This window comes from Lissotriton helveticus, chromosome 6, assembly GCF_964261635.1.
Source record: "Lissotriton helveticus chromosome 6, aLisHel1.1, whole genome shotgun sequence".
NCBI lineage: Eukaryota > Metazoa > Chordata > Amphibia > Caudata > Salamandridae > Lissotriton > Lissotriton helveticus.
The window spans coordinates 1,720,254,630-1,720,277,867 of record NC_136067.1 but is presented as its reverse complement, the minus strand read 5'-3'; the positions used below and the strand labels follow the sequence as shown (position 1 = coordinate 1,720,277,867).

The window sequence follows — 23,238 nt, the reverse complement described above, 5'->3', positions numbered from 1 at the left end:
AGAGATTCAGACAACTCACCAAAATCACAAGTTCGAGAAAGAGTTTTCAGAGCTGCAACATATGTACCTACACGTTCACGGGAACCTTGGACACGAGTAAAGAATCTATGTCGCTCTAAGACAACATTAATTCTAGGTCCAAAATACTGTTCCAACATAGTCATAGACATCTCGAAAATATCTGCAGGTTCCCCATCAGCTCCCCCCACAGGTATACTGTCCATACTGTCATAGGTATGTCTACCTTCAACTCCCAAATTGTGCAACAAGATGGCTTGTTTTCTGACAGCCGAAAACTTTTCTCCACCAATAGCAATTAAGTATGAATCAAATAGGTTTCTCTATCTTTTCCAAGGAAGAATGGGTTCACCCTCCTCTGAAAGAAAAGGTGGAGGTTGCGACATGCTAGAAGTAGTGGCCATAATGAAACAAGGAATATGTAAAAGCAAAACTCTATAATAATGGTAACAGGCTAATTTTCTAATATTGTAAATTAAAGCGAGTAAAAATACCAATTATCAAAGAAGAATGAAACAATTCCACAACAGCTGTGCACATTAGCGTAGAATTATTAGTCCAAGCTTTCGAATAATAGAATGTGCAGCTGAATATTATCAGTACCTCAGCGTGTTGTCGAGCATATTGATGTTGTAGAATTAACACACTGCTGTGTGTGTTAGCGTTGTAAATTTCAGCTTGTTATTTGTTTTTGATTAAATCTTGCGCGAAAGATACACTGCTGTGTGTATCAGCGTTTGAAAACTCGGTAAAATGCGCTGCCGTGCGCATCGGCGTAACCAAGGTAACCAAGGTAACAAAATGGCCGCTAAAGCTACGTGAAATGCGTGACAACGTTTTGACGTTGTACGCGAGGTCACGGTTCGCCGAGAGGAGCGAGCAGGAAGACGAGGCGAGACCAAGATTCGCCGAGAGGAGTGAGCAGCAAGGTGAACGCTGAAGCGCTGCAGCACTCGCGCTGATGCGTGAGGAGGTGCAATGGCACGCGAGATGCTTCCACTGGAATTCAAATCCAAACAGGAGACAACGGTGAGCGCCGAGGTGATAATGATACCTGTTTTTTGGCACTCAACACCTGGAAATTTGGCTCGTTCTCTACTCGGGGGCGGTGTCCAGAAGGGAGGCTCAGTAATATTTTCCTCTCAGCTTCCAATGTAGTTCAACAGCGCGACTTCCAATGTATCACAAAACAGGCAGTCAAAAATTGTAAATTGAGTCAGGAAAGAAAAGAATTTTTTTTTATAATCCATTCAAATACACCATAGGAGTAAATCCAAGGGAATAAGAGTAAGATCCAGTTGGGTATCTTGTGTCCAAAGTAGACTGATATTCCAAAAACGAAGATTTAAGTGAATCAAAAATCCAAACCGATATCCAGTGGTAGGGGAGTTGATGGTTGTGGATGCTTGTCCCCAATCAAGCCTTGACCCTCGTCGCCAGTGATAAAAGCTCAGGAAACTGGTGAGATGAAGTAGGAGCTTTATTGATACAACCATCAACCAGCAGAAGTTATAGCAAACTGTATTCTCAACCATTGGAATGTAATCATTCTATTAGTGATGTCACTGACCATGACACTCTTAAAGATACAGCAACATAACAGTAATGTTGCCAGTTTTGGTGCCAGTTTCTTATGTAACAAGTACTGGTTATCCTGCCAACTAAGCATTAGTCTTAAGACATCATTAATGTCCCATAGGCCAGAGTCTCTGAGGTCCGGGGGCTTAAAGAGTCTGATACCCTTCATTTGTTTATAGACTCAAGGGTATTCTCCAGCCGTTTTGTTATCATTAATGTTATGTTCAGGTGATATGGCTGACCTAAAGGAATTGACTTATTGACTTTACGGTATGCTAGCTCTGACTGTGCCAATTCTGCCCAAAAATTTAGATGTGAGTAACTTCTACCTCCAAGGGCTCCAGATGTCTCTCCAAACACCAACTATTTCATAGTCTCCCAGCCGAAGCAATATCTATTGATGGTGCCTGAAGCCCATCTGGATAAAGGTTGCAGCGACCGCTGAAAGTTGTTAGTCTTTCCAGCACACCCGTAAATATTCCATGCCATTAGGGAGAGGTGTCCCTGTAGGACCTGAGGGTGCAGGCAACCATGCGGGTCCCAGAGTACTGTTTAGAATGAGGGCAGTTCTATCGGTGGGTCCAAGACTGCTCCATCAGAATCGGGAACCATGCCTGTGACTTTCAGATCGGCGTGACCAACACCATGGATACGGTCTGTCGTCTGACTTGATCCGCTACCCTGGGAATCATCATGATTGGCAGGAAAGAATACGGAAAATCCTTCGCCCAGTCTTGGAGGAATTTATTTTTATTTTTTATAAAGGAACAAGAGGTCCCTTCCAGAAAAAAAAACTTTTAACTAGTATATATAGAAAGCAAATGATTTCTATAACGGATCATATATTATTTCATTTGAATAAATATTCAAAACAACATACAAAGCCATTTAAGGCTTGCAAAGAAAACAGGAAAAACTGAACAATTTTATATAAACAAAGGCTCAGACATTTGCACTGTGGTTATATAGATATTGAATTAGCACTTCATTTTTGTAGTACCCATGCTATTCATATTTTCAATTAATCACATTTAGAATAGTAATGGTACTTTTTGTTTGATGACGTTTCGGTCCTTCATTAGAATATGGGGACCATCATCAGGACCTAAAATATGCCTGAGGGAAGAAGACTGCCTGTCAGGAGGGTTGAGAAAAGGAGGGAAAGAGAAAAAGGAGGGAAAGAGAAAAAGGGGGGGGGGGGAAAGGTGAGGAAGGGAAAAACCAAGAATAAGTCATGAATGAAGAATTACAGTGACAGCCTCTCATACCATGCACGTATGTGAGTGGAACGGGCAAATAATTGTTTGGACGGTGAGATTGCAACCATTGCGCCTGTGAATATTATTCAAAAGTGGATCTGTGCGTGATCTGTCCGTGGTCTAAAAAACGTAATAATGGAATCGTGCATTGGCCTGTCTGTGGTATTTAACCAAGTTCACACTGCTGATATCTTAATAGGTGCTGACCTGTGAAGAAGAGGCCAGTGGAGCAATTGCTAATGAAGAGCCTTCATGGTGTTCGGGACGGTCATATAAACCACGCACTCTGTGACAATTAAGGGGAAATTGCTAAGGCAACTGAGTGTGGGCTTTAAGGATGCCAGAGGCAAATACTCAGGATCCCTCTTAGCAGTTCGATAATGTGGAGACACGACAGAAGCTGGATAAACCTGGTCGGTCAGTTGGTATGGTGCGACTGCTAAAAACGGCACTAGAGGGTAGTGGAGGGGAAAATGGGAATTAGTTTATGCTACTCAGGAAAAATAGTCGAGAGTCCAGTGAGCATAAGAATATTACTGTACCTGAAAATATGGAAATTGCTGGATGTGTCCAGTGGCATGGGGCGCTGCGGCCTGTGAACCAGAATGGTTCAATATCGAAAAGCTCCCGAACAGTGAGCGGCAGGGGTGCGATGCTCCAGGCAGCGAGGTGAATGCGTGCAGTACACAAGCAGCATTAACGTGCGGCTCACAGTGGGAACCAAACGGCTGCAAGTTCCGGTATTTGAAGACCCGGAAGTGGGCGTGGCTCTAATGTGACAGTGCGGAGAGTGAAAACATGGCAGCCATCTTGGAGAAGGTTTTTAGAAAGAGGAAAAGAATATAGGAAAAGGGAAGAAAATTAGGAGGTAGAGGACAATACAGACTACAAATTACTTTACAGTTGGAAAAGCAGATCATACAGAGAATCCAATACATTGGGATTAAAAGCAAACAGATTATCATCAGAACTTGTAAACATGGGGGATACAGCTTGTTGTTGGTCCGTCATGTGTATCAAATTCAACTTTAGAGACACCCAATTTTTTCAATTGTGTCAAGAGTCAAATTCGGAAGTGTAAGATGGCATTAAAGGCCCAGGTTACCGTCAATGTAACACAGAGTGTAATAATATCTCCCAGAGGATTATAGAAAATCAGTCCAATCCTCTGACCTGTTTAACCCGTTCTGAATGCTCTTTGTACTTAGGATCCATTTCAGCTCTTCTTTGTTTAGAAGCAGGTGGATGTCAGTACCTCTGGGTAGAGGTTTAATCACTGTGATGACCTGCCACGGAAAGTCATCCTCTGTGTGTAATTTTTCTTGAAAGTGATCCACCAATGGAGCACCATTCACTTTACAACGAATGCTGCTTCTATGTTGGCAGATACGTACGCGTACCTTCTGCGCTGTTTGTCCGATGTAGATCAATTGACAAGGGCAAACAATGGCAAATATTACATTCATAGTGTTTCTCAACACAATGTTAACATGATTGTAAGTGAAGTTTTTAGTATCATAGGTATATGGACAAACACTGCAGCTGCCACATGTAATATGCCCCAATTGGGTTGGTAGGCCTCAGATTTCAGGTAAGGTTTGTGATGGTTTCATTGAGGGAAGGCTTGTTCTTACTAAGTGATCCTTAATACTCTTGTTTTTCCGAAATGCAAATAATGGTTTCTCAATTTGAAGTTCGCCAGCATTTGGAGGAAGGCATCCATCGTGATGGATACCAGATCCGGTCTCCAGCTCACATATCGTGGTAGTTGATGGTTCAACCGTGATGCAAAAAAATTCCAAATCGCAATGACACCATCTGCCCATCACTGCCAGGAAGATCGTGCGATCCAGCTGCCAGTTGCTGCTGTCCAGGAAGTTCCTGGAATTCCAGCACACCACCATATTTTGTATTCTGGGAGGTACTTCTCCATCACCGAAATCTGTTTCTGTAGGCACTAGTGGCAGAAATCCTTTGCAAAATTCGAATGTTTTTGAGCTGGTGCCGCCCAGCAGATTAATGTACTGGACGGCCGAGATGTTGTCCATCCGTAAAAGAATTCAACCAGATACTCTCCCTCTGGTGAGGGATTTGACCACAAAGGATCTAGCAAGGAGTTTCAAGCAGTTGATGTGTAACTGCAGCTCCTCCTCTGACCATCGTACCACCATTGACCCATCTTTACAACGGCCCAACAGCGTTGGGATGCCTGGCTTCACCCTGGGGGTGTCCAGGAGTGGACATTTCACACGGAAAAGCCAGGAAGGGTTCCACAGCGGTATGAGTACAGCGCAAGGACGCCCCTTTGCTGGGCAGCAGTGCGCTTTACAAGTACAGTAATTTAATTTCATTTTACATCTGGCTCCCCAGCCCAACTTGCTAGCATCTGATTCTATGACTATGTCCGGTGTCATCCCAAAGATCGCTCTCCTTTTTCAAGTGTCTATCCGCCACTGAAGTTCTGTTCTGACTTCATGTGTCAGGGTATTAGTTCTGGGTAGGTTAATCCTCTTTGTAGGTTTGTTGCCTTCAGTCTCTGAAGGGCCTGTTAGTGCAGCAGGCCAGGAAAGATGGTTTGTATGGATGATGAGAGTAGTTCTACTATCCGGGCCAGTTGCTGCAGAGAGATCCCAATCCGTCTTAAGCCTGTTCTGAGTTCCTTCCTGATTTTGGAGACCTTAAAGAATGGTAGGCTCAGTGAAGTGTCTGAGTTGCATCTGCTATTGGTCCATCAGCAGGATGTTGTCCAGGTAAATAATCATTCGTACTCCTCTCCTACAGAGTGTCTCCACCACTGGCTTCAGTAACTTGGTGAAGCAACAAGGGGCCAATGAGAGGTCAAAGGGGAGAGCCCAAAATTTGTAAATGCGTCCCCTTCATGCAAAGTGGAGAAATCTCCGGTGTGGTGGGTAAATGGGAACTGAAAGGTAGGCATCCTTGAGATCCAGCCTGACCATCTTCTCCCCTGTAAGGAGAATATCCCTGAGCAGATGGCTCCCCTTCATTTTGAAGTGGTAATACACCAGCCACTCATTGAAGTTTATGACAGGCCTGAAGCCTGTCAAGAACACAACAAAAAGTGCACAACTAGCTTAGTAACTCAACAGTTACTAATTCACGTTTGTATTTCAGGTACCACTATATTTTGTCTAGGGTATTGCCATGTTATTACTAGCGCTCAGACTTCGCCTGTCTTGGTACAGCCATCATAGCCTAAGTCTGTTGTATGAAAACTGAATCCTAAAATACCTAGACACAACTATCTTCTGGCTCCAGAGGCGTTTTATCACCCGCGTGAGGCTGTATCATATTTGGAGAAGACTAAATACGAGTTGCCTGAAGAAGGCACATCTTTAGAGAAAAAATACAGACATATTTAACATTTGGATAAACTGAAAACTCCATATCGAAGAGGTTACATGCTGAGTACGTACTTTAAGAGGCGTATAGCGGCCTTTCTTCATTTTAATTTTTGTAGCATCAAGAGTAGCAAGTTGGAAGAATTATCCTCCTATCTAAGAGTGATGCCCAAGTGGAAGAGTAATGAATCCTCAGACACGGGTCTGCAAGGAATATTTCCTGCAGTTAAAATTGAATGTGTCTGCGGATATCCAGACAGATCCAAAATTCCATGTGGGAGATATTATTTCTGGTCCAGAGGAAGGTGGTGTTTTAAGCAGTGATACCCACCGAAACGTGTCCACGCAACTGTGCGAAGGCGTACTGTAGATTGTGGAGACACATTTTACTTTAATTGTTCAAGCTTTCTGTACATACATTACATGTTGGAAAAATTATCTTGATCTAATGTACGTGCCTTTATTAATGATTAGAAACCTTTTTTCTTGCAGGTTCTCCCTACAATCAATTTTGTGTAATAAACGTGGGGATGTTTTTGACTTATTTTAAATTTGTTTGATAATTCATTGTATCTGACCATATGTTTGATTAATTTTAATAAAATATTTTTATAATTGTGAGCACTTGGCCTTTGATGGTGGTGGTGTTTTGTTCTGTAGATATATTTGTTTTTGTGATATATTTGCTGTGATGAGTGTCCTTGCATTGTTGTACTAAGCTGCCCAAAGGGGATATTTGTCCTCACTACAACTATTGTATGTCCAACCTCCAATTTATCAAATTTTCTGTAAATCATGCAAATAATAATGTATATCACATGAACGCAGTACCTTTTGAAATCAGTTGGACTTGTCCTTTTCTGCAGGGTCATCCACAAATGTTTTGCTTTCCCTCTCCTGTTTTCGGAACCCGTTTTTGATGGCCTCTAGGACTCTGCGCACTTTACCACTCCTAACTAGTGGTAAAGTTAGTGCTGTGGTGCTTGTGCTCTCTCCTTTAAGCATGGTGAAATTGGATTACACCCAATTGGCACATTTAATTTACTTATAAGTTCCTAGTAAAGTGGTAAATTAAATGCCACTGGTGGGCCTGCAGCAGTGATTGTGCCAACCACTTAAGTAGCAGTTCAAACATGTCTCAGGCCTGCCATTGCAGCCTGTATGTTCAGTTGTAAACTGCCATTTCCACCTGGCAAACTAAACCTTTTGCCAGGCCCAAACCTTCCTATTTAATACGCATGTCAAACAAGGGTAGGCCCTGAACAATACAGAGGACAGGGTGCATTGTATTTAAAATGCTAGACATGTAATATTAAGTTGTACATGTCCTGGTACTGAAAAATAATTAGTTTTTAACTGATGCAAGCCTACCGCTGCCGTAGGATAACATTGGGGAACCTTCTTACATTTAATAAGGGATAACTTCAATTGGCAGCAGGTATATAGTTTGAGTTTGGTGCCTAACAATATGTATTGAGACACCCTCTTTAACGGTATAGTCAAATTTATTATCACACTGCTGAAAATGCCACTTTTAGAAAGCTGGAATTTTCTTCTCCTAACCATTAGGTCCCTGCAGACTGTTCCTGGGTCACATGACTAGCTTTAGCTGGCAGTTGTTCTTTGTGTATTGCTCCCAGACAGTGAGGCAAAGGGAAGTTTGGCAACTTCCTGCCCAGTTGGCAGGATGGGCCACTCTGAGTTGATGAGGGTGAGGAGCTGTCACATACCACATTTGCATATCGCAAAGATTCTGCCTGTGCACTCCCACAAAGGGTTTGACTCTAGGCTTTTGTGATCGCAGATAAGCTGAGGCCAGGACATGGAGGAAGGGGATGCTTCTACTTCAAAGTGGGCACCAGATAATAATATCGGACCCTTGGACTCAACTCTTCAGTACACGCCTGGACCTGTGGATTGTGCTAGGAAGGAGTGCTGTGCTGTGGCAAGGACTGCTACTGTGATGGACTGCTGTCCTACTGTGATGCCCAGCTGCTGTCTTGCCTGGGTGAGAAGGACTGGACCTGCAACTCTAAACCCAGGTCCCAGAGTGACTCCAAGAGCTAGTTGGCTGGCCTCCTGATCAGAAGCTTCAGGGACTGGACACGTTTCCAACCACCTTGAACCCAGCCCCTCGGCTCTGCAATCTGTGAGTCCTGCCCTCCCAAGTGGTGCCAACCCAGTCCTGGACCCTTGGAAGTGGGCTCAAAGGTGCTCTGCCAGCCCCTCTGCAGAACCAACCAATTTCTGCAAAACCGGCACGTTGCATCTTCTGCTTGATCCATCGCCCAGTGAACCGATGCATCAACTCTGCTATGCTGACTTCCCCGAAGCAAGGATTCTGCATTGCAGCCATTGGAACCACTGCTGCGCAACACATCTCCATGCAAGGACATCGCATCACCCAATGCAGCTCGCTGGAACTGTCGCTGCATGATACCTCTCCACATAAGGACATCGCATCTCACTTTGCAGTTCCCTGGAACCGCAGCTGTAGGATTCAGCTCCTCACCCAGATCCTGCATCACCTCTGCTGCACAACGCACCCTCAACATGGGACTCCCCATCTGTTCCCTGCCAGGATTAAGGTACTGTGTTCAGCGAGTCCCTGTAGCCGCCCGCGCTCCTTCGTGGTTGGCCTGAACAGGTGACTTTGTCCCTGTGACTTTGTTCGGCTTCATCTGTCTTTCTCAGGGTGGTGAAATCCATTTTCAAGGATGTGCCAAATGTCAGATGTTTCCAAGATGATATTTTGGTGTTTCGATACAATAACGTTTCCCATGGCAAAACACTGGCTTCTGTGTGATCCATCTTGAGGGAAAGCGGTGTCACTTTGAAAGCCAATAAATCCAAGTTTGCAGTGGAATATGTGGATTATATTGGTTACAAGTTGTTGGCTCATGGAATAGAACCAAAGGAAAGTTTAGTTAGAGCCATAATGGAGTTTTTCGCTCCTGAAAATAAGGACCAGTTACAATCTTTTTTGGGATGATGGAGTTTTATGCATGCTTTTTTCCCAAATGTAGAATTCATAATCTAAAGTCTCTCATAAAAAAATACCAAATTTGTGTGGCTTGGAGAGCGGAGTATTGAGCTTGATTAAATCAAAAATGAGCTGTCCTAATGCCAATCTCCTAAAACCAATTGATACTCTGGATCCTTGTGTAGTTGTTACTGACCCTAATCAGTACGAGTTGGGTTCTGTGCCACTACAAGTGCGTGCGGGGAAGGATGAAGTGATTGTGTTTGCATCATGTGCCCTGCGGGGAACTGAGGGTTCTTACTCTGTTATTGAGTGGAAGGCTTTGGCTTGTTGGTGGGTCGTGGACTACTTTAGGAAGTATTTGTGGGGAACTGAGTTTACCATTAGGATATATCATACGCCTTTGGTTAAGTTGTTTACCACCAAGTGTCCATGTAAAGCATCACCGTGGATTGCCAAATGGCACTACAGATTACAGGAGTTTCAGGTGGGTCGTGGACTACTTTAGGAAGTATTTGTGGGGAACTGAGTTTACCATTAGGATATATCATACGCCTTTGGTTAAGTTGTTTACCACCAAGTGTCCATGTAAAGCATCACCGTGGATTGCCAAATGGCACTACAGATTACAGGAGTTTCAGTTCCATTTGGATTATATACCAGGAGTGAAAAATGACTTTGCAGACTCTGTGTCCAAACTGTCGCTTATAGAAGAAAGGGAAGTAGTTGATGTTTACAATCATGATTTTTGTATTACAGCTTTCACATCTAAAGATAAGGAATTGTATATTACAGAGGAATAATGGAAGTTAGCTGTGTTAGATGATGAGGTGCTGCAGGAGGCTGTGAGCTGGATAAGTAAGGGCTGGGCGAAAGTTGGTGAAAGTGAGTCTCTTACCTCTTTTAAGCATATTTAAGCAATTAAATGTTAAGGATGGTGTTCTGAAAAGAGTAGATTTGTTGATTGTTCCCCAAAACATGGATTGAAAGGTGTTAAAGCTGGCACATGAAAGTCATGTGGACACGAGAGCCATGAAAAGAAGAGATATTTCGGTGACCAGGCACGGATAAGTACGTGGAACAGTTTGTGAGGCAATGTGTGACCTGTGCTGTTAGGGACAAGTCCCAGGTTACAGTTCCCAGTCCAGTTGACAAGGTCCCTGTACCAGAGAAATCTTGATTTAAATTGGGTATGGACATGATTGACTCGATGTATGTTCTTGAAGATCGTTAAAGGGAAAGGATAGTGTTGGTGGCTTATGCCACATGGTGGCAGGAAATACAATAGCCATTGATTTCCTGCAATCTCTTTGTATAAGGGAAGAAGCCACTAGGGAACTAGTAAAGGACATTGGAGTGCAGTTTACCTCCAAGGAATTTGAGAAATATTTGGCTCATTGGGGTGTTAAGCATCTGACTACGTCCTTATATCATCCTATGAGCAATGGTCTAGTTTAAAGGTGTAATGGGGTCATCAAGGATATTGTAAAGTTGTCTGTGACGAGTGGGTAGGGTTGGAAGAAGTAGGAGCGTAGGGATTTTCTGTGGCCTATTCAGACCACTGCTAATTCTATCACAGGGCTTTCTCCTTTATCACTGTTAAATGATAGAACAGTGGCCCACAAGTTGGTTTTCCCTTTTATGGGTATTTAATGGTGTTGTGGGAAAATAGGAAGCCCCCCACTTTTTGCCAGACTACTGATGCATTTTGACTTAATGTGCCCTGGGTCCCTGCCAATCAAGTTCCCAGGGCTTGTGTTCTTTTCCCAAAACGAACCCAATTGGCATCTCTAGCCACAGCCAATCGGTTGCTTAGTCTTCCTGCATGTCACTCTGCAACGCCCACCCGGAAATGATCGCCACTTTGCCAGTTCGCTTTTAAGACCAGATCTGAGCCCGCGCTGACATCGTCGGGGTCCAGTCTGAGGGCGACTTAGGTGGACCACGGGTGCCGAGCGTCGAGGGCGTAAGTGGAAGCCCCCTGCTGAAATTCGAGCTAAGTACACCATGCGCTCCGTTTTCTAAGGGGCTATGCATTAACTCCTTTTTTGTTTCCCCTTACCTTGCCATGTTCTAGGGTGTGCCGAATACGCTTCCACCCCCCTCCTGAGACCCATGGTGTTTAGTCATAACACCCAGAAAGTGAGACAATTTTTAATCTGATGGCGATCTCCATAGATTTATGTATTGATCGCGATAATGACGATCTTCTATGAAGGTTTTCACTTATTTTAATCCTTAGTCACCTCTAGTTCGTACCACGAATAGTACACCCCACTTCTCCTAGTTCCTACGAACCCGGGGCTATCAGGTGGTGTTAACCATAGCGCTATTCGACCACAGCTAGGATGCCTTCACGTTTTGGAGCACGCTTGTCACCACTGAACCTATGACAGTCATAAGCTATTCTAAGTGTCTGTCTTTTTCTATCTGTTTGTCTCTGTCCTTTTTCCCTCTAGGTGCAGAAACGATCAGTAGAAGCCTCCTAAACCAGGAGTAATTAGGGATAAGTCTCTATTCCTAATTTTTTTGCACTTTTTGACACCATTTGATTTAATTTTTTCACTTTCACGTCCCTAGGTTAGGGTGGGCCTTAGCGTGCCCATACCGCCGGGGTTTATCACACACCCAGTCCTGAAGAATTGCCGGGTAAATTAACACCGTTTCAATGGCAAGAAACATGTCGACAACATTGTAGGAACCCACCACTCAATTAAAGTGGACTGGTCCCTCACATATTTTTAACTTCATTGTCTTTAGTGATCATTTAATAAAGTTTTTCTTTGATACACTACTGACATTTTTTATCCTCCATCACTCACTAGTATAATTTTGCACGCAACACGCCCTCTACTCACCATCCCGCTCCGCAGTAATTCTGGCGTTGTAGCACACCAAAGAGACATTCGGTCTCTTTGGTGGGGCCCGATGATGAAGCATGTCATCACTAGGTGGTGAGTGAGGGCCTTCTTTAACATCCCAGTGAGGGTGTCCTGATGCTCCTGTGATTGGCTCAGTCCTCTCTACATGGACACTCTTCTTTTGTTTATGAAATACTGACCGGGGAACAAGAGTGTCCCCATACTCTCCCTGTCTCTCTTTTTGTAATACATCTCTAGCCACAGGCCAGCCCCTGGTAAATGCTACCACCAGTACCCAGGGTACTGTGACCAGGGAAGACCTCTAAGGGCTGCAACACTTATTGTGCCACCCTTAGAGGCCCTGTACCTTTACACACACACACTGCCCTTGCAGGCTGCGTGTTTTGGTGCAGAACAAAGTGAAGAGTTGACATGGCACACATCTCTGTGTGCCATGCCTACAACCCCGCCCTGGCATAGGTCAGTCAACTCTCTAGCTGGGTGCACTATACCAGTGGCGAGGGTACAGGTGCATGAGCCCTATGCCTCTACAGCGTCTAAGTCCATTCCTAGACATTGTAAGTGCAGTGCTGCCAGTAAGAGTATATGGTGCTGGAGTTTGTCATTACTAACTCCACAGCACCATAATGGCTACACTGAAAACTGAGAAGTTTGCTATCAAACTTCTCAGCACATTAAACCCACACTGATGCCAGTGTGGGATTTAAACAAAATGCACACAGAGGGCATCTTAGAGATGCCCCATAAAAACTAACCTACCACTAGTGTCCAGGCTGAGTGGTTGCTTACAGCTGCCACCACCAGACATGTTTCTAGACCCTTGGGTCGAGAGCCTGCTGCTCTTTGGGGCCTGAAACAATGTACATCCTTGGACGAGGTGCCAAGCCTCCCCAGGATGGGCAGGGTTCACAAAGGGGAAGCTTCAAAGGCTTGCCGCCTTTGTGAGCTTCCCCAGGCCTCTTGCTGCTCTAAGCAACTGATCCCCACAGGTTCGGACCCCCACTTTGGGCGGGAGAACCGGCGGGAAAAACAAGTGAGGAAGAGAGGTGTGCCCACCTCTGCCAACTGCACCCCTCAGTTGGGGGAGGCGAGGTGAAGCACAACTCTCAGTCTTGAAGATGGGGGGATTTAAAGACATAAAGACCTGGCTCTTCCAGAAATAAGTAGAGTGCCCTTCACCGCTTGCTACTGTCCATCGACGAGTCATCGGCGCCGGGAAACCCTTTTTGGGTAGCTGTGCGCCATATAAATGTAAAAAATAAATAAATAAATTTAGCCAACCAGGGACAGGCTCATGCCCCACTCCCACTGAAGGGTGGCATAATAAGGGATGTACCCACCCCAAGGAAGGGACCCATGGGTCCCTGCCTTTTACCTATGTGTAACCCCTTTAAATCTAGTATTTAGGGGCACCCCTAAACCTTGCTTCCTCAGACAAGAACCTGCAACAAGAAAAGAAGAAGGACCGAACAGCCATGCCGAAGCTAACGAGGAATACGCCCACTGACTTGGTCCCAGCCCTTCCGGCCTGTCTCCACCTCGAACCTGCTCCTGCGAAATCCCAGTGTGTCCTGCAGCCAGCAACCTCAAAAACCCCAGAGAACCTGTCTGCCTTCAAGCACAAAGCCTGTGTCACCCTTAAACACCGGATTTGTTCACGTCCAACCTCTGGCTCTGGCCAGACACCGCAAATCCGTCCCACCCTGCACCCACCGTCCACGGCCTGAGCTCGAGTGGCAAACACCACGAGGAGGTCACAACGGCGATCCTGACCCGAGATCCGGCGACCCCTGACCTGCCTCAAGCCTCCAGCCGACGCCTACAGTCTAAATCCAGAAGGCCTCCCTGACAATGACCAGGAGCTGGTAAGAAGATCCGACCCCAAAAGGCACCCCTGCACCCGATGCCCCACGGCCTTGTGTGCCCAAACCGACGGTGCCTAATCAACCCTTAACTTCCCAACTTACTTCTTGAAGTGGTGGTCGCACCCAGAAGACCTTTGTCTCCCTGCTTGCAGTGCTTTTGCACCAGAGGTTCTCCGTTGAAACAAACAGGGCGTCTGACATCGAAACAGCACCCTGCACCCAGCTGCACTAATGCTGCTGAGGGTGCACCTTTGGTGCTATTTGGTTTCCCCATTTGCCCTGAGCAAAAGTCCAGGAGCATTGCTCCCAGCAGCCACCAACCAGAGGCCCTCTATCCCCCATTGGGCCTCAGCACTCTGCACCCGGCCGCCCTAGTGTCGCTGAGGGTGTAACAAGACTGCATCCTTGACCCTGGGGGGACACCTGAGTCTACCCCCTGAACCTCAACTCCCACTACCAAATACTTACCTCACAACCGATAACACTATTTTCCTCCTCAGGATAACATTGACTGTTTTTCCAGGAAAAGTTTCTAAGTGTGGAGTTTGAGAAACTAAAGAAATTCTTTAACATTGCATAAACGAACAAAAATAGGTAAGTCGCTTTACAGGGTAATCCGATTAAATCCATGAGGAGAAGTTTGAGGGTAGAATTTAGACTTACTGTGTGAAAATAAAACCATGGGGAAGAGAAAAACGCTGAGTACAAGAAACAAAAAGCAGCTCCAATCGGGGGCTCTTCCTAGCCAGACCCTGCTTAGTTATTTAACAGGAGCTGTGGGCGCCATTGAGCATCAGATTATAACAGTGGAAGAGGCTTTAAACTCAGGACATCTAGGCTCTGGAGGGGATATAGCTGCAGTAAATGTATCAAGCGAGGGGTCTGTTCCACCCAAAGTAGCTTTTAGGAGCACCACAGGAAGTAATGGCTGCATTATAAATACATCGGGCTACTTAACGGGCAGTGACCATGAGTCTGATACACAACCGCCTACTAAGCGAGCAAGTACCCAGATCTCCCCATACATATTATAGGGGAAACAGGCATAATGGAGAGGGAGACTTCCCCATGAATTAAAAAAAAGTTCATCACAAAGGATAAACAATCCACAAAACATAATTTAGTTAAAGGGGGAAGGTCGACAAACAGTGCTAATACAGGCACACAGAATGAGGTGGTAAAGCTAAGAATTAAAATGGAAGCCTTAGATACCTTTCTCAGGGAAAGTTTAAGCAGTTTGACACACAGAATTGGATCGCTGGAGGAAATGTTATCTAAATATTTAGCTAATACACAACCTTCTGGCCATGGGATAACTAAAGCCCAAATGGGCAACCATGACCTTTACACAAACACCCAGAAGAGGCACACTATTCAGCCTGCCCCCAGCCACCGTGAGGGAAATATCACTCATACCACACAATCCCGCACAACATACTCCCAATGCTAATACGGCGGTGCTCCTACCCACTACTTCCATAGTCTCATCCATGCCAAAGCCCTCTAAAGTTTCTTATGGTCCTAATATCTCTGGTCATCGGAACGATAACGTGGATGAGAGACCATTAACCCGCTTAGATTTACCTCCAGCTGCAACTCCATATGTAGTGGTCTTAACTAATGTTCCGACATTACAAAAAGGGGTAGTTGAACCATGGGAGATAACAAAGAACACGTCATTACATTGGCTTAGAGTTAGGACTGGCCTTACAGAGAGGCTATTTGAAGAATTCAAGATGGCCAGGAGAGTGAGTTGGGTGGACTGCGGACGTAAGAGTTTGCTGGGAGACTGCATAGTGCTGACCTTTAAAACTCCCTTTCTGGTACAATTGATCCTGAGTAGAGTCGGAAATCAGTCCTTTTTAGGGCAAGGTGTTAACAGGGTACCGTTAGGCTCTACTTTTATCAGCCTACATCTTTCCTCGCCCCTATAAATAGGATACCACAAACCATGCATAATAGGCACAGGTTTAAACTCCCTACATACAATTGGTTTGTGGCTTTAGCCAATCTTGAGTCAGTGGATTGACAACAAATAGTAGTCCAAACAAAGAATGACATTTCCAGTGTAGCGAAGACTCTTCCTAAAGGGGGACCAAGGACGTCTCTAGCCAGTAATAATATTATTCCACCACAAGATTATGACATAACTATGAACAAAAAGAGTAACAATCACACAGCTCGGATCATTCTGGCGCAGTGTTCCCCACCCCATATCACGCAACTCGGTTACATATCAAAGGAGCGGGCCAAAGAAGGGGGGAATAACCAAAGTACAGGGAGTAAAGACAAATGCCAGTTTATGTTCTGGAACGTGGCAGGATTAAAATCTATGGTGATGAATACTTTGTGGTATGACTTTGTGAAAAAGTTTGATATTCTCAGCTTTCAAGATACCTGGGCGGAAGGGCCTATTTATATCACTGGTTATAAAACCCTTTTTACCCCGGCAGTCCCATCATGACACGGGAGAGCCAAAGGCGGTCTCTGCACATATATTTCAAATTGTCTAAATTTAGGAAAAATTGTCTTAAATGTGTCAGACCAGCACTTTCAAATCATCAGCGTTCATATAGATAGAGTATTTTGTATAGTTGTATTGAATTTTTATAATAATGCTGCACGTGGATCGATTGAGGGAATTTTGAGACGTATAAGTGGGAAAATGCATAATTTGCAATCTTGCTCATCAAAAGACATCTGTTTTATATGTGGCGATGATTTTAATTCTCCCATATGCCGCCATGCTGATAAAGGGGTGTGCGGTATAACGTATGAAAAGGGCCCCAGCTTTTTTCATTTCCCCCATATATTGTTTGGTGACCTCTTAAAGGACATCATTTTCTCACACAATATAGATTTTGCTAATAATTGATGTTCTCCTGCAGTCCCCTTCCGACTCACCTTTAACGGTCGAGGAATTTTCTCAACCATAGACTTTGTACTAGTATCAAGCAGATATTCTACCCGCATCAAGGGTTTTACAACACATGAGATTGCATTAAGCGGCCACTTTCCATTTAGTATTGTTGTGATGGTAGATAATGTTCTCAAGACCAGAGGTAATTCCACCAATTCGGTGGAAAACATCATCTTGAATCAACAAAACAGTTATGCACTCAAATGGTTAAATGCGGATTCAGAGGTATTTATTGGTAAAGTTGTGTCAAACTGTAAAGAAATGTTCCTAATTTGCTTAAACGAGAGGTCGTCAAATCTGGAAATAGTAAAAAACTTTTCTGCTATCTAAAATTTTGTCAAAGATACACTAAATGTAAAAGCAAGTAAGACCAGAAAACACGAACGAGGGTGGTTTGATAATAATTGCACAAAGGCTTATTCTAGCCTTAAAAATACTATTCATGCTACAGTGAAAAATCAGGAAACCATTAGAAAGACTAGAAACAAATATAAGAGGGCAATTAAGGCTAGAAAGAGCGCCTTAAAAGAGGAAGCCTGGCAAGCCTTACATGATGCTTTGACCAACCGCGATTCCTCTGCCTTTTGGATCACGGTTAATGCCCCGTTTTTGGCCGAGAGCAATAAAGCTACCATAGAGATCGCTATCGCAGAACGCAATTGGATATCGCACTTCTCAAAGCTATATAAAAATCCACTGCTAGAAGAACAGGTTATTTTAGCAACGGGGGCAGGCACCGAGCAGCTTTCAACATGTAAAGAATTACCGTTACATTTTACCGTTAGTGTGTAGTTTAGTTCCTATATCCCTTATAGGCTCTGTGCATTGGAATAATATACACTATAGTTGTGGCATAGGACTGAGGTCAGTATGCCTCTATCGAGTACACTAAAAAATTACTGGTGTGTGCCAGCTAACTCAGAGGTCACTAGAAACTTCTCGAATGAACAAGAAGGGATTAGTTTCTGACATCCGCATAAACATGATGACTTTGTTTCTCTTAGAATCAGAACAGTCTCAGAATTGTGGAAACAGTAGATAACAGTTTCACCCAGTCAATCGTGCATGCTTCGTTTCTACAGAAATAGGTAGACAGGCGTTTCAATAAAAAAGAGTTTATTGAACAGTCTTATTTCTCTGCTACAATCGTAAGACAGAATGCGAAGTATTGTATTGTATGTCGTTTTTATAAAGCGCGTGGTTACCAGAAGGCATCCCAGCGCTGAGATTGAGTGATACTCTGAGGGGGGGGGGGGGAGGAAAGAGGATCAGTTGGGAAAGAGGAAGGTTTTTAGTGATTTCAGGAGTATAATACGTACAGCGTTAGCAGTAAGATAAAATAATACTGCAATAGCATAGTTTGTAGCTATGACATATATTCATAAAAATACATACATAAATAACACAGGCTAAAATGTGACTACTTGTTTGGTGCTTCTAGCTAATTCTACTCCAGTATACCTAACCTAAGTGTACTACGAGGTAAGAAGTAGATGCTGTTTTTCTATAGTCTAGTTTAGCTATAGTTAGGATTGGTGTTGCTAAGATTTGCCAAAAGTCCCTCTAGGTTCTAGTCTGCTCCATACCTTAGAATGAAGGAGGTTGGAATCTCTTTCCGTGTCTCGATCTCTAACACCCCAAGGGGAGTCAGAAACATTGGAGCTGGATTCTCTGCGAGGAGGATGACAGTGTCTGGTCAGTGCGTCAGGCCGGGACTCGACTTCCTTCCGAACTTGCCGTGGCGAGCCGTGCAAGTATACAGCCGTGCATTGCCATGGCAAGCCAAGGTATATTTATACCTTGAAGATGTTTGGGAATGCCTGTATTGACGTAGAAGTCGGGCAGAGGAACGTCATGAATGAACCCCTAAGGAATAGATGTTCATGGATAATAAAGGAGTTCTTGGAGAAATCAATAATCCAAGCAAGGGGAAGTCCTAAAGGCTTAAGAGTGTGGTTTTCCAAGAACTCGTGACGTGGATGGACGGATGTAGGTGGCCATGACTGTATTTGGTTTGCATGGATAATGCCTAAATAAGGGTTGGATTTCTATGCCTAAATATGGGCAATGTGAATTGTGCCTATATAATGGCATAAATCGGGAAACCTATATACGGTATCTAAATCGACACACAAGTGAGGTCAGCACAGCCATTTATTTGAGCCGGGGGGGAAGGCAGCAGGTCCCGATGGTATCCCTGTAGATCTTTTTTTAATCGAATATCGTACTATGGGGACCATTACTAACACAGGTTTTTTATGCATGCTGTTCACAAGGTTTTTTATCGACTTGGTATGACTCAATAATAGTGCCTGTTTTTAAAAAAGGAGATAAGGCTGACCCAGCCTGTTACCGCCCAATTTCACTGTTGGACTCCACAGTCAAGATTGTGGGACGAGTTCTGCTAGATAGGCTACAGTTATGGGCGGAAGAACGATCAATATTAAGCAACTTACAATATGGTTTTCACAAGGGCGTGGGCACAATAGAATAGGGACTAAACATACATATTTTATTAGATAAGTATACCAAGGCTAAAAGGGAAAGGTTATACTTGACTTTTATCGATCTAACAGCAGCATTTGACTGTGTCATCCACGATAAGCTGTGGTTGGTTTTAGAGGGGGATGGGTGTAGACCAATCAATCAATCAATCAATCAGTCCATTTATAGAGCGCACTACTCACCCGTAGGGTCTCAAGGCGCTAGGGGGGGGGGGTGCCGCTACTGCTCGAACAGCCAGGTCTTGAGCTTCTTCCTGAAGGAGAGGTGGTCTTGGGTCAGGCGCAGGTCGGTCGGGAGGGAGTTCCAGGTCTTGGCGGCCAGGTAGGAGAAGGACCTTCCTCCTGTTGTCGCTCTTCGGATGCGTGGGACGGCGGCGAGGGCGTGGCTGGTTGATCTGAGGTGGCGCTTGGGAACGTAGAAGTTGATACGGTTGTTGAGGTAGCTCGGGCCTTGGTCGTGTAGGGCTTTGTGTGCGTGGGTGAGGAGACGGAAGGTGATTCTTTTGTTGACGGGGAGCCAGTGCAGGTCTCTCAGATGTCCGGAGATGTGGCTGTTTCGTGGGATGTCGAGGATGAGTCTGGCTGAGGCGTTCTGGATCCGCTGGAGTCTCTTCTGGAGCTTGGCGGTGGTTCCGGCGTAGAGGGCGTTGCCGTAGTCCAGTTTTAATAATTACATTTTTAAGGCAGCTGTATTTTAATAATTACATTTTTAAGGCAGCTGTATTCGGGGGAAAGGGCCAGGGTTCGTTACGGAAGGGGGGTGAATGCACAAAGCACTTTAAAGTAAAGTAAAGTCCACATTTGTAAAGCGCAAAATCACCCGTAAGGGTCTCTAGGCGCTGGGGGGCCGTCGGGAAGATTAAGCGAGCTATTGCCCAGAGTCACATGGTGCTGGGCTGACCTGCCGCCGGAGCCGGGGATCGAACCGTGGTCCCCAAATTCCAGCATCAGTCGCTCTGGCCGCGGCGCCACACCTCTTCCACGTGTGATGAGAGGCGTTAGACAAGGGTGCATTCCTAGCCCCGTTCCTCTTCACTTTGTATATAAACGAGTAAGAAACCATATTGGTTTGAGAGTTTAAGGACTTACCAACTGCAGAGATTCGTTCCATTCCAGTACTCCTCTACGCGGATGACGCGGTTCTCATGGCGCGCACACTGATCGGTTTTCAAAGGCCGGTAAACTCTTTTGTTAATTTTATGTCAAATTTGGGTCTTAATGTCAATTGTTCGAAAATCTTTACAATGAATTGTGAGGCTGGATCAAAAAAGAAGACTAATACCCTTTTTATTTACTCAAAGCCAATAGAATGTACTAAAACTTTTTCCTATTTAGGGATTTTATTTGATCAATCAGGTTCATGGACTCAGGCGATCATAGCCAGAAGGCTGCTATTTATTAAATCCCTGATGACCTTACTAAATTCTAGCAGAAAACTAGGTAGACGCTCCCCTGCTGAACTGCTACAGATTTATAGAGCTAAATGTGTGGCAATTGCCTCCTACGGAGCAGAAATATGGGGTTATGCGGGGGTAAATCCATTACAGATAGCGGAAAATATTTTTATTAGGTTTCTCTTGCCAGTCCCAGACAGCACATCAACTGACATATGCCATCAAGAACTGGGCATGCCATATTTAGAGGACATAATTAAGATCCAGCCAGTCCTTCTATGGCACAGAGTTTGGACCTCTGAAGAGACAGTTTTTAACAATCATATTATGAAAGACTCCCTGGGGATTGACGGGGCTAACCACATAAGATGGCTAGAATATATAAAAATGTTCTTGTCTAATTTAGGCCATCCCGAATATTACAAAGACCCACAATCCATGTGTAATGTGTCCAGGAAAGACCTTAAAGTGAGTTGTATGCGCCACTTTGGCGAAATTAGAACCACCCTAGAATTAAAGAAACCTACAGTTCAATCACATCATATGGTCCTGACGACTTTATCCATACAACTGTATATCAGATTAATAAAGAATGATTATGAAAGGTTTCTGCTAACACACTTCAGATTGAATATTTTACATAGGTCCTTAACTTTTCCTGTACGAAATGATTGGTCGAGAGTTTTAAGTAATTGCCTGTGCGATGATGTCTCCGCACAATCGACAATATATATATATATATTGTTTTTTTGTACATTTTATTCAATCCCGAGAAGTTGGATTATCCCTGTACTAAAAAGATCCAACATGAGACAATGTTAACCAGCATTCTTGATCCTGCAACTGCTAGAAAATGAATTTATTATTGCTTCAGTGATCGCTTTAAAAAGAAATATTTTTAAATCTCGTAAATCAATTCTGATGTGATCTTAACAATATTATATATACATTTTTTAGGTGTTTTTTTATAGTCTCCACTCATGTATGTGAACTGTTATGGTTAACTTTAACAGTTACCGAATAAAGAACTTTTGATTGATTGATACAAACACAATTGGTCTGAAGTTCAGTCTTTGAGTGTGTGAATTAATTTGCTGACTGTATATAACAAATGCTTAACACTGTCCTCTGATACTGCCTTACTGCTCGACCACACTACCACAAATAGAGAGTTTTCTTTATTGTTTTGTAAAGGGAAAGGTAGGTTGGGTCTTCTGGTGGAGGTGCGAGTTGGTGTGAGGCAATAAGGGGATAGAATGTGAAGGAACAGAATGTGACAGCAGTCTTTGAATTGGGGCAATTGCAATTGCTCCTGTGCCCTGACTGTTGTATACTGTATCTTAGAAAAAAAGCAACCTTGAAGCTTGCCTGGAGACTGGTGCATGTTTCCGAAAGGCAACAGTGTTGTGCAGCCAGGCATATGGCACCCCAAATAGAATAGATACTATCCATTTACTCCATACAGTGAAATACAGAAACATTCACCACAAATTTTACCTGCACATTTTCCACACAAGTATAGATGAGTGATTTCTGTTGGACTCGATCGGCATGTTCCGGAGAGGTCCTTTTAGGCGGTCATTCACCTCTTAAACTGGGAGGAGGAGGCCCGGCCTGTCCGCAGTCAGGTGGAGGTGAACGTTTTGAGTTCATTGACGTCAGCAAAGTTTAGCTCTGCTGATAAACAGCACAGTAAATCGTGAGCACGTTCAATTGTCTTACAGATTTTTAAGTTCACTGTAGGAAAAAAACATATGGCTGGCCAGATGGAATAAAGAGGGAAGCATTGCCCAGCTTTTTCAAGCCATGCAGAGGGCATCTTGGAACAGAAATGTGCTCTCGCATTTGTATCCAATATAGCACCTGTTAGGGATTCATAAGGGTTGCCTGCAATACTTCAGAAAATGTATGACCGTCATGGGTTTCATTGAGTATTCCGATGTATATAATGTAGCAAAGTGGGAACTCACTCAGTTCAGTTCAGTTCAATAAGCTTTATTCGATTAAGAAATATCAACCATAAAAGCAAATATACATACACAAATACTATAGACTAATAAATATAAAAGCAACAAGAATGTGATCACAGCGCATATTAACATTAAAACATTATATTATTTCTAGCCCGAATTGGTCTTAGAATGATAATCACAACAAAAAGTCATGTCTCGGGCTCTCCTAATGTAAACATAAGCTCATAGCAGCAATAATGGTCTTAACATTATACTACCTAAACAATGGTTTAGAGTAGGCAATTTTAAAATACGAATGATTAAAAAGTATCAAAGATTCAATCACAGTATAATATCATTAATACATCATGCTTTTCCTGGTGTGGATTGATTTTAAAATATATGTTGCAGCATAAAAACAAATCTCTGGCTCTCTTAGTGTAAGCAATAGACTCATAGCAGCATTAATACCTTTAACATTATATTTCTTAAACAGTGGTTTAAGGTGGGCAATTCTAAAATGC

The 23,238-nt window shown here is 43.8% G+C and overlaps 2 protein-coding genes across 4 annotated transcripts in view; one reads left to right on the top strand and one right to left on the bottom strand.

The window, feature by feature from the left end:
- Positions 1 to 23,238, top strand: part of APLF (aprataxin and PNKP like factor) — a 791,103-nt gene that overhangs the window by 6,053 nt on the left and 761,812 nt on the right. The gene's annotated exons all lie outside the window — the stretch shown is intronic.
- FBXO48 (F-box protein 48) overlaps positions 1 to 23,238 on the bottom strand; it is a 116,254-nt gene that overhangs the window by 79,001 nt on the left and 14,015 nt on the right. The window contains exon 2 of one of the 2 annotated variants that reach the window (XM_078649590.1): positions 22,260 to 22,436. The exons of the other annotated variant lie outside the window; for it this stretch is intronic. The gene's annotated coding sequence lies outside the window, so the exon portion shown is untranslated. The remainder of the gene's footprint in view (positions 1 to 22,259; positions 22,437 to 23,238) is intronic. 2 annotated transcript variants of the gene reach the window in all.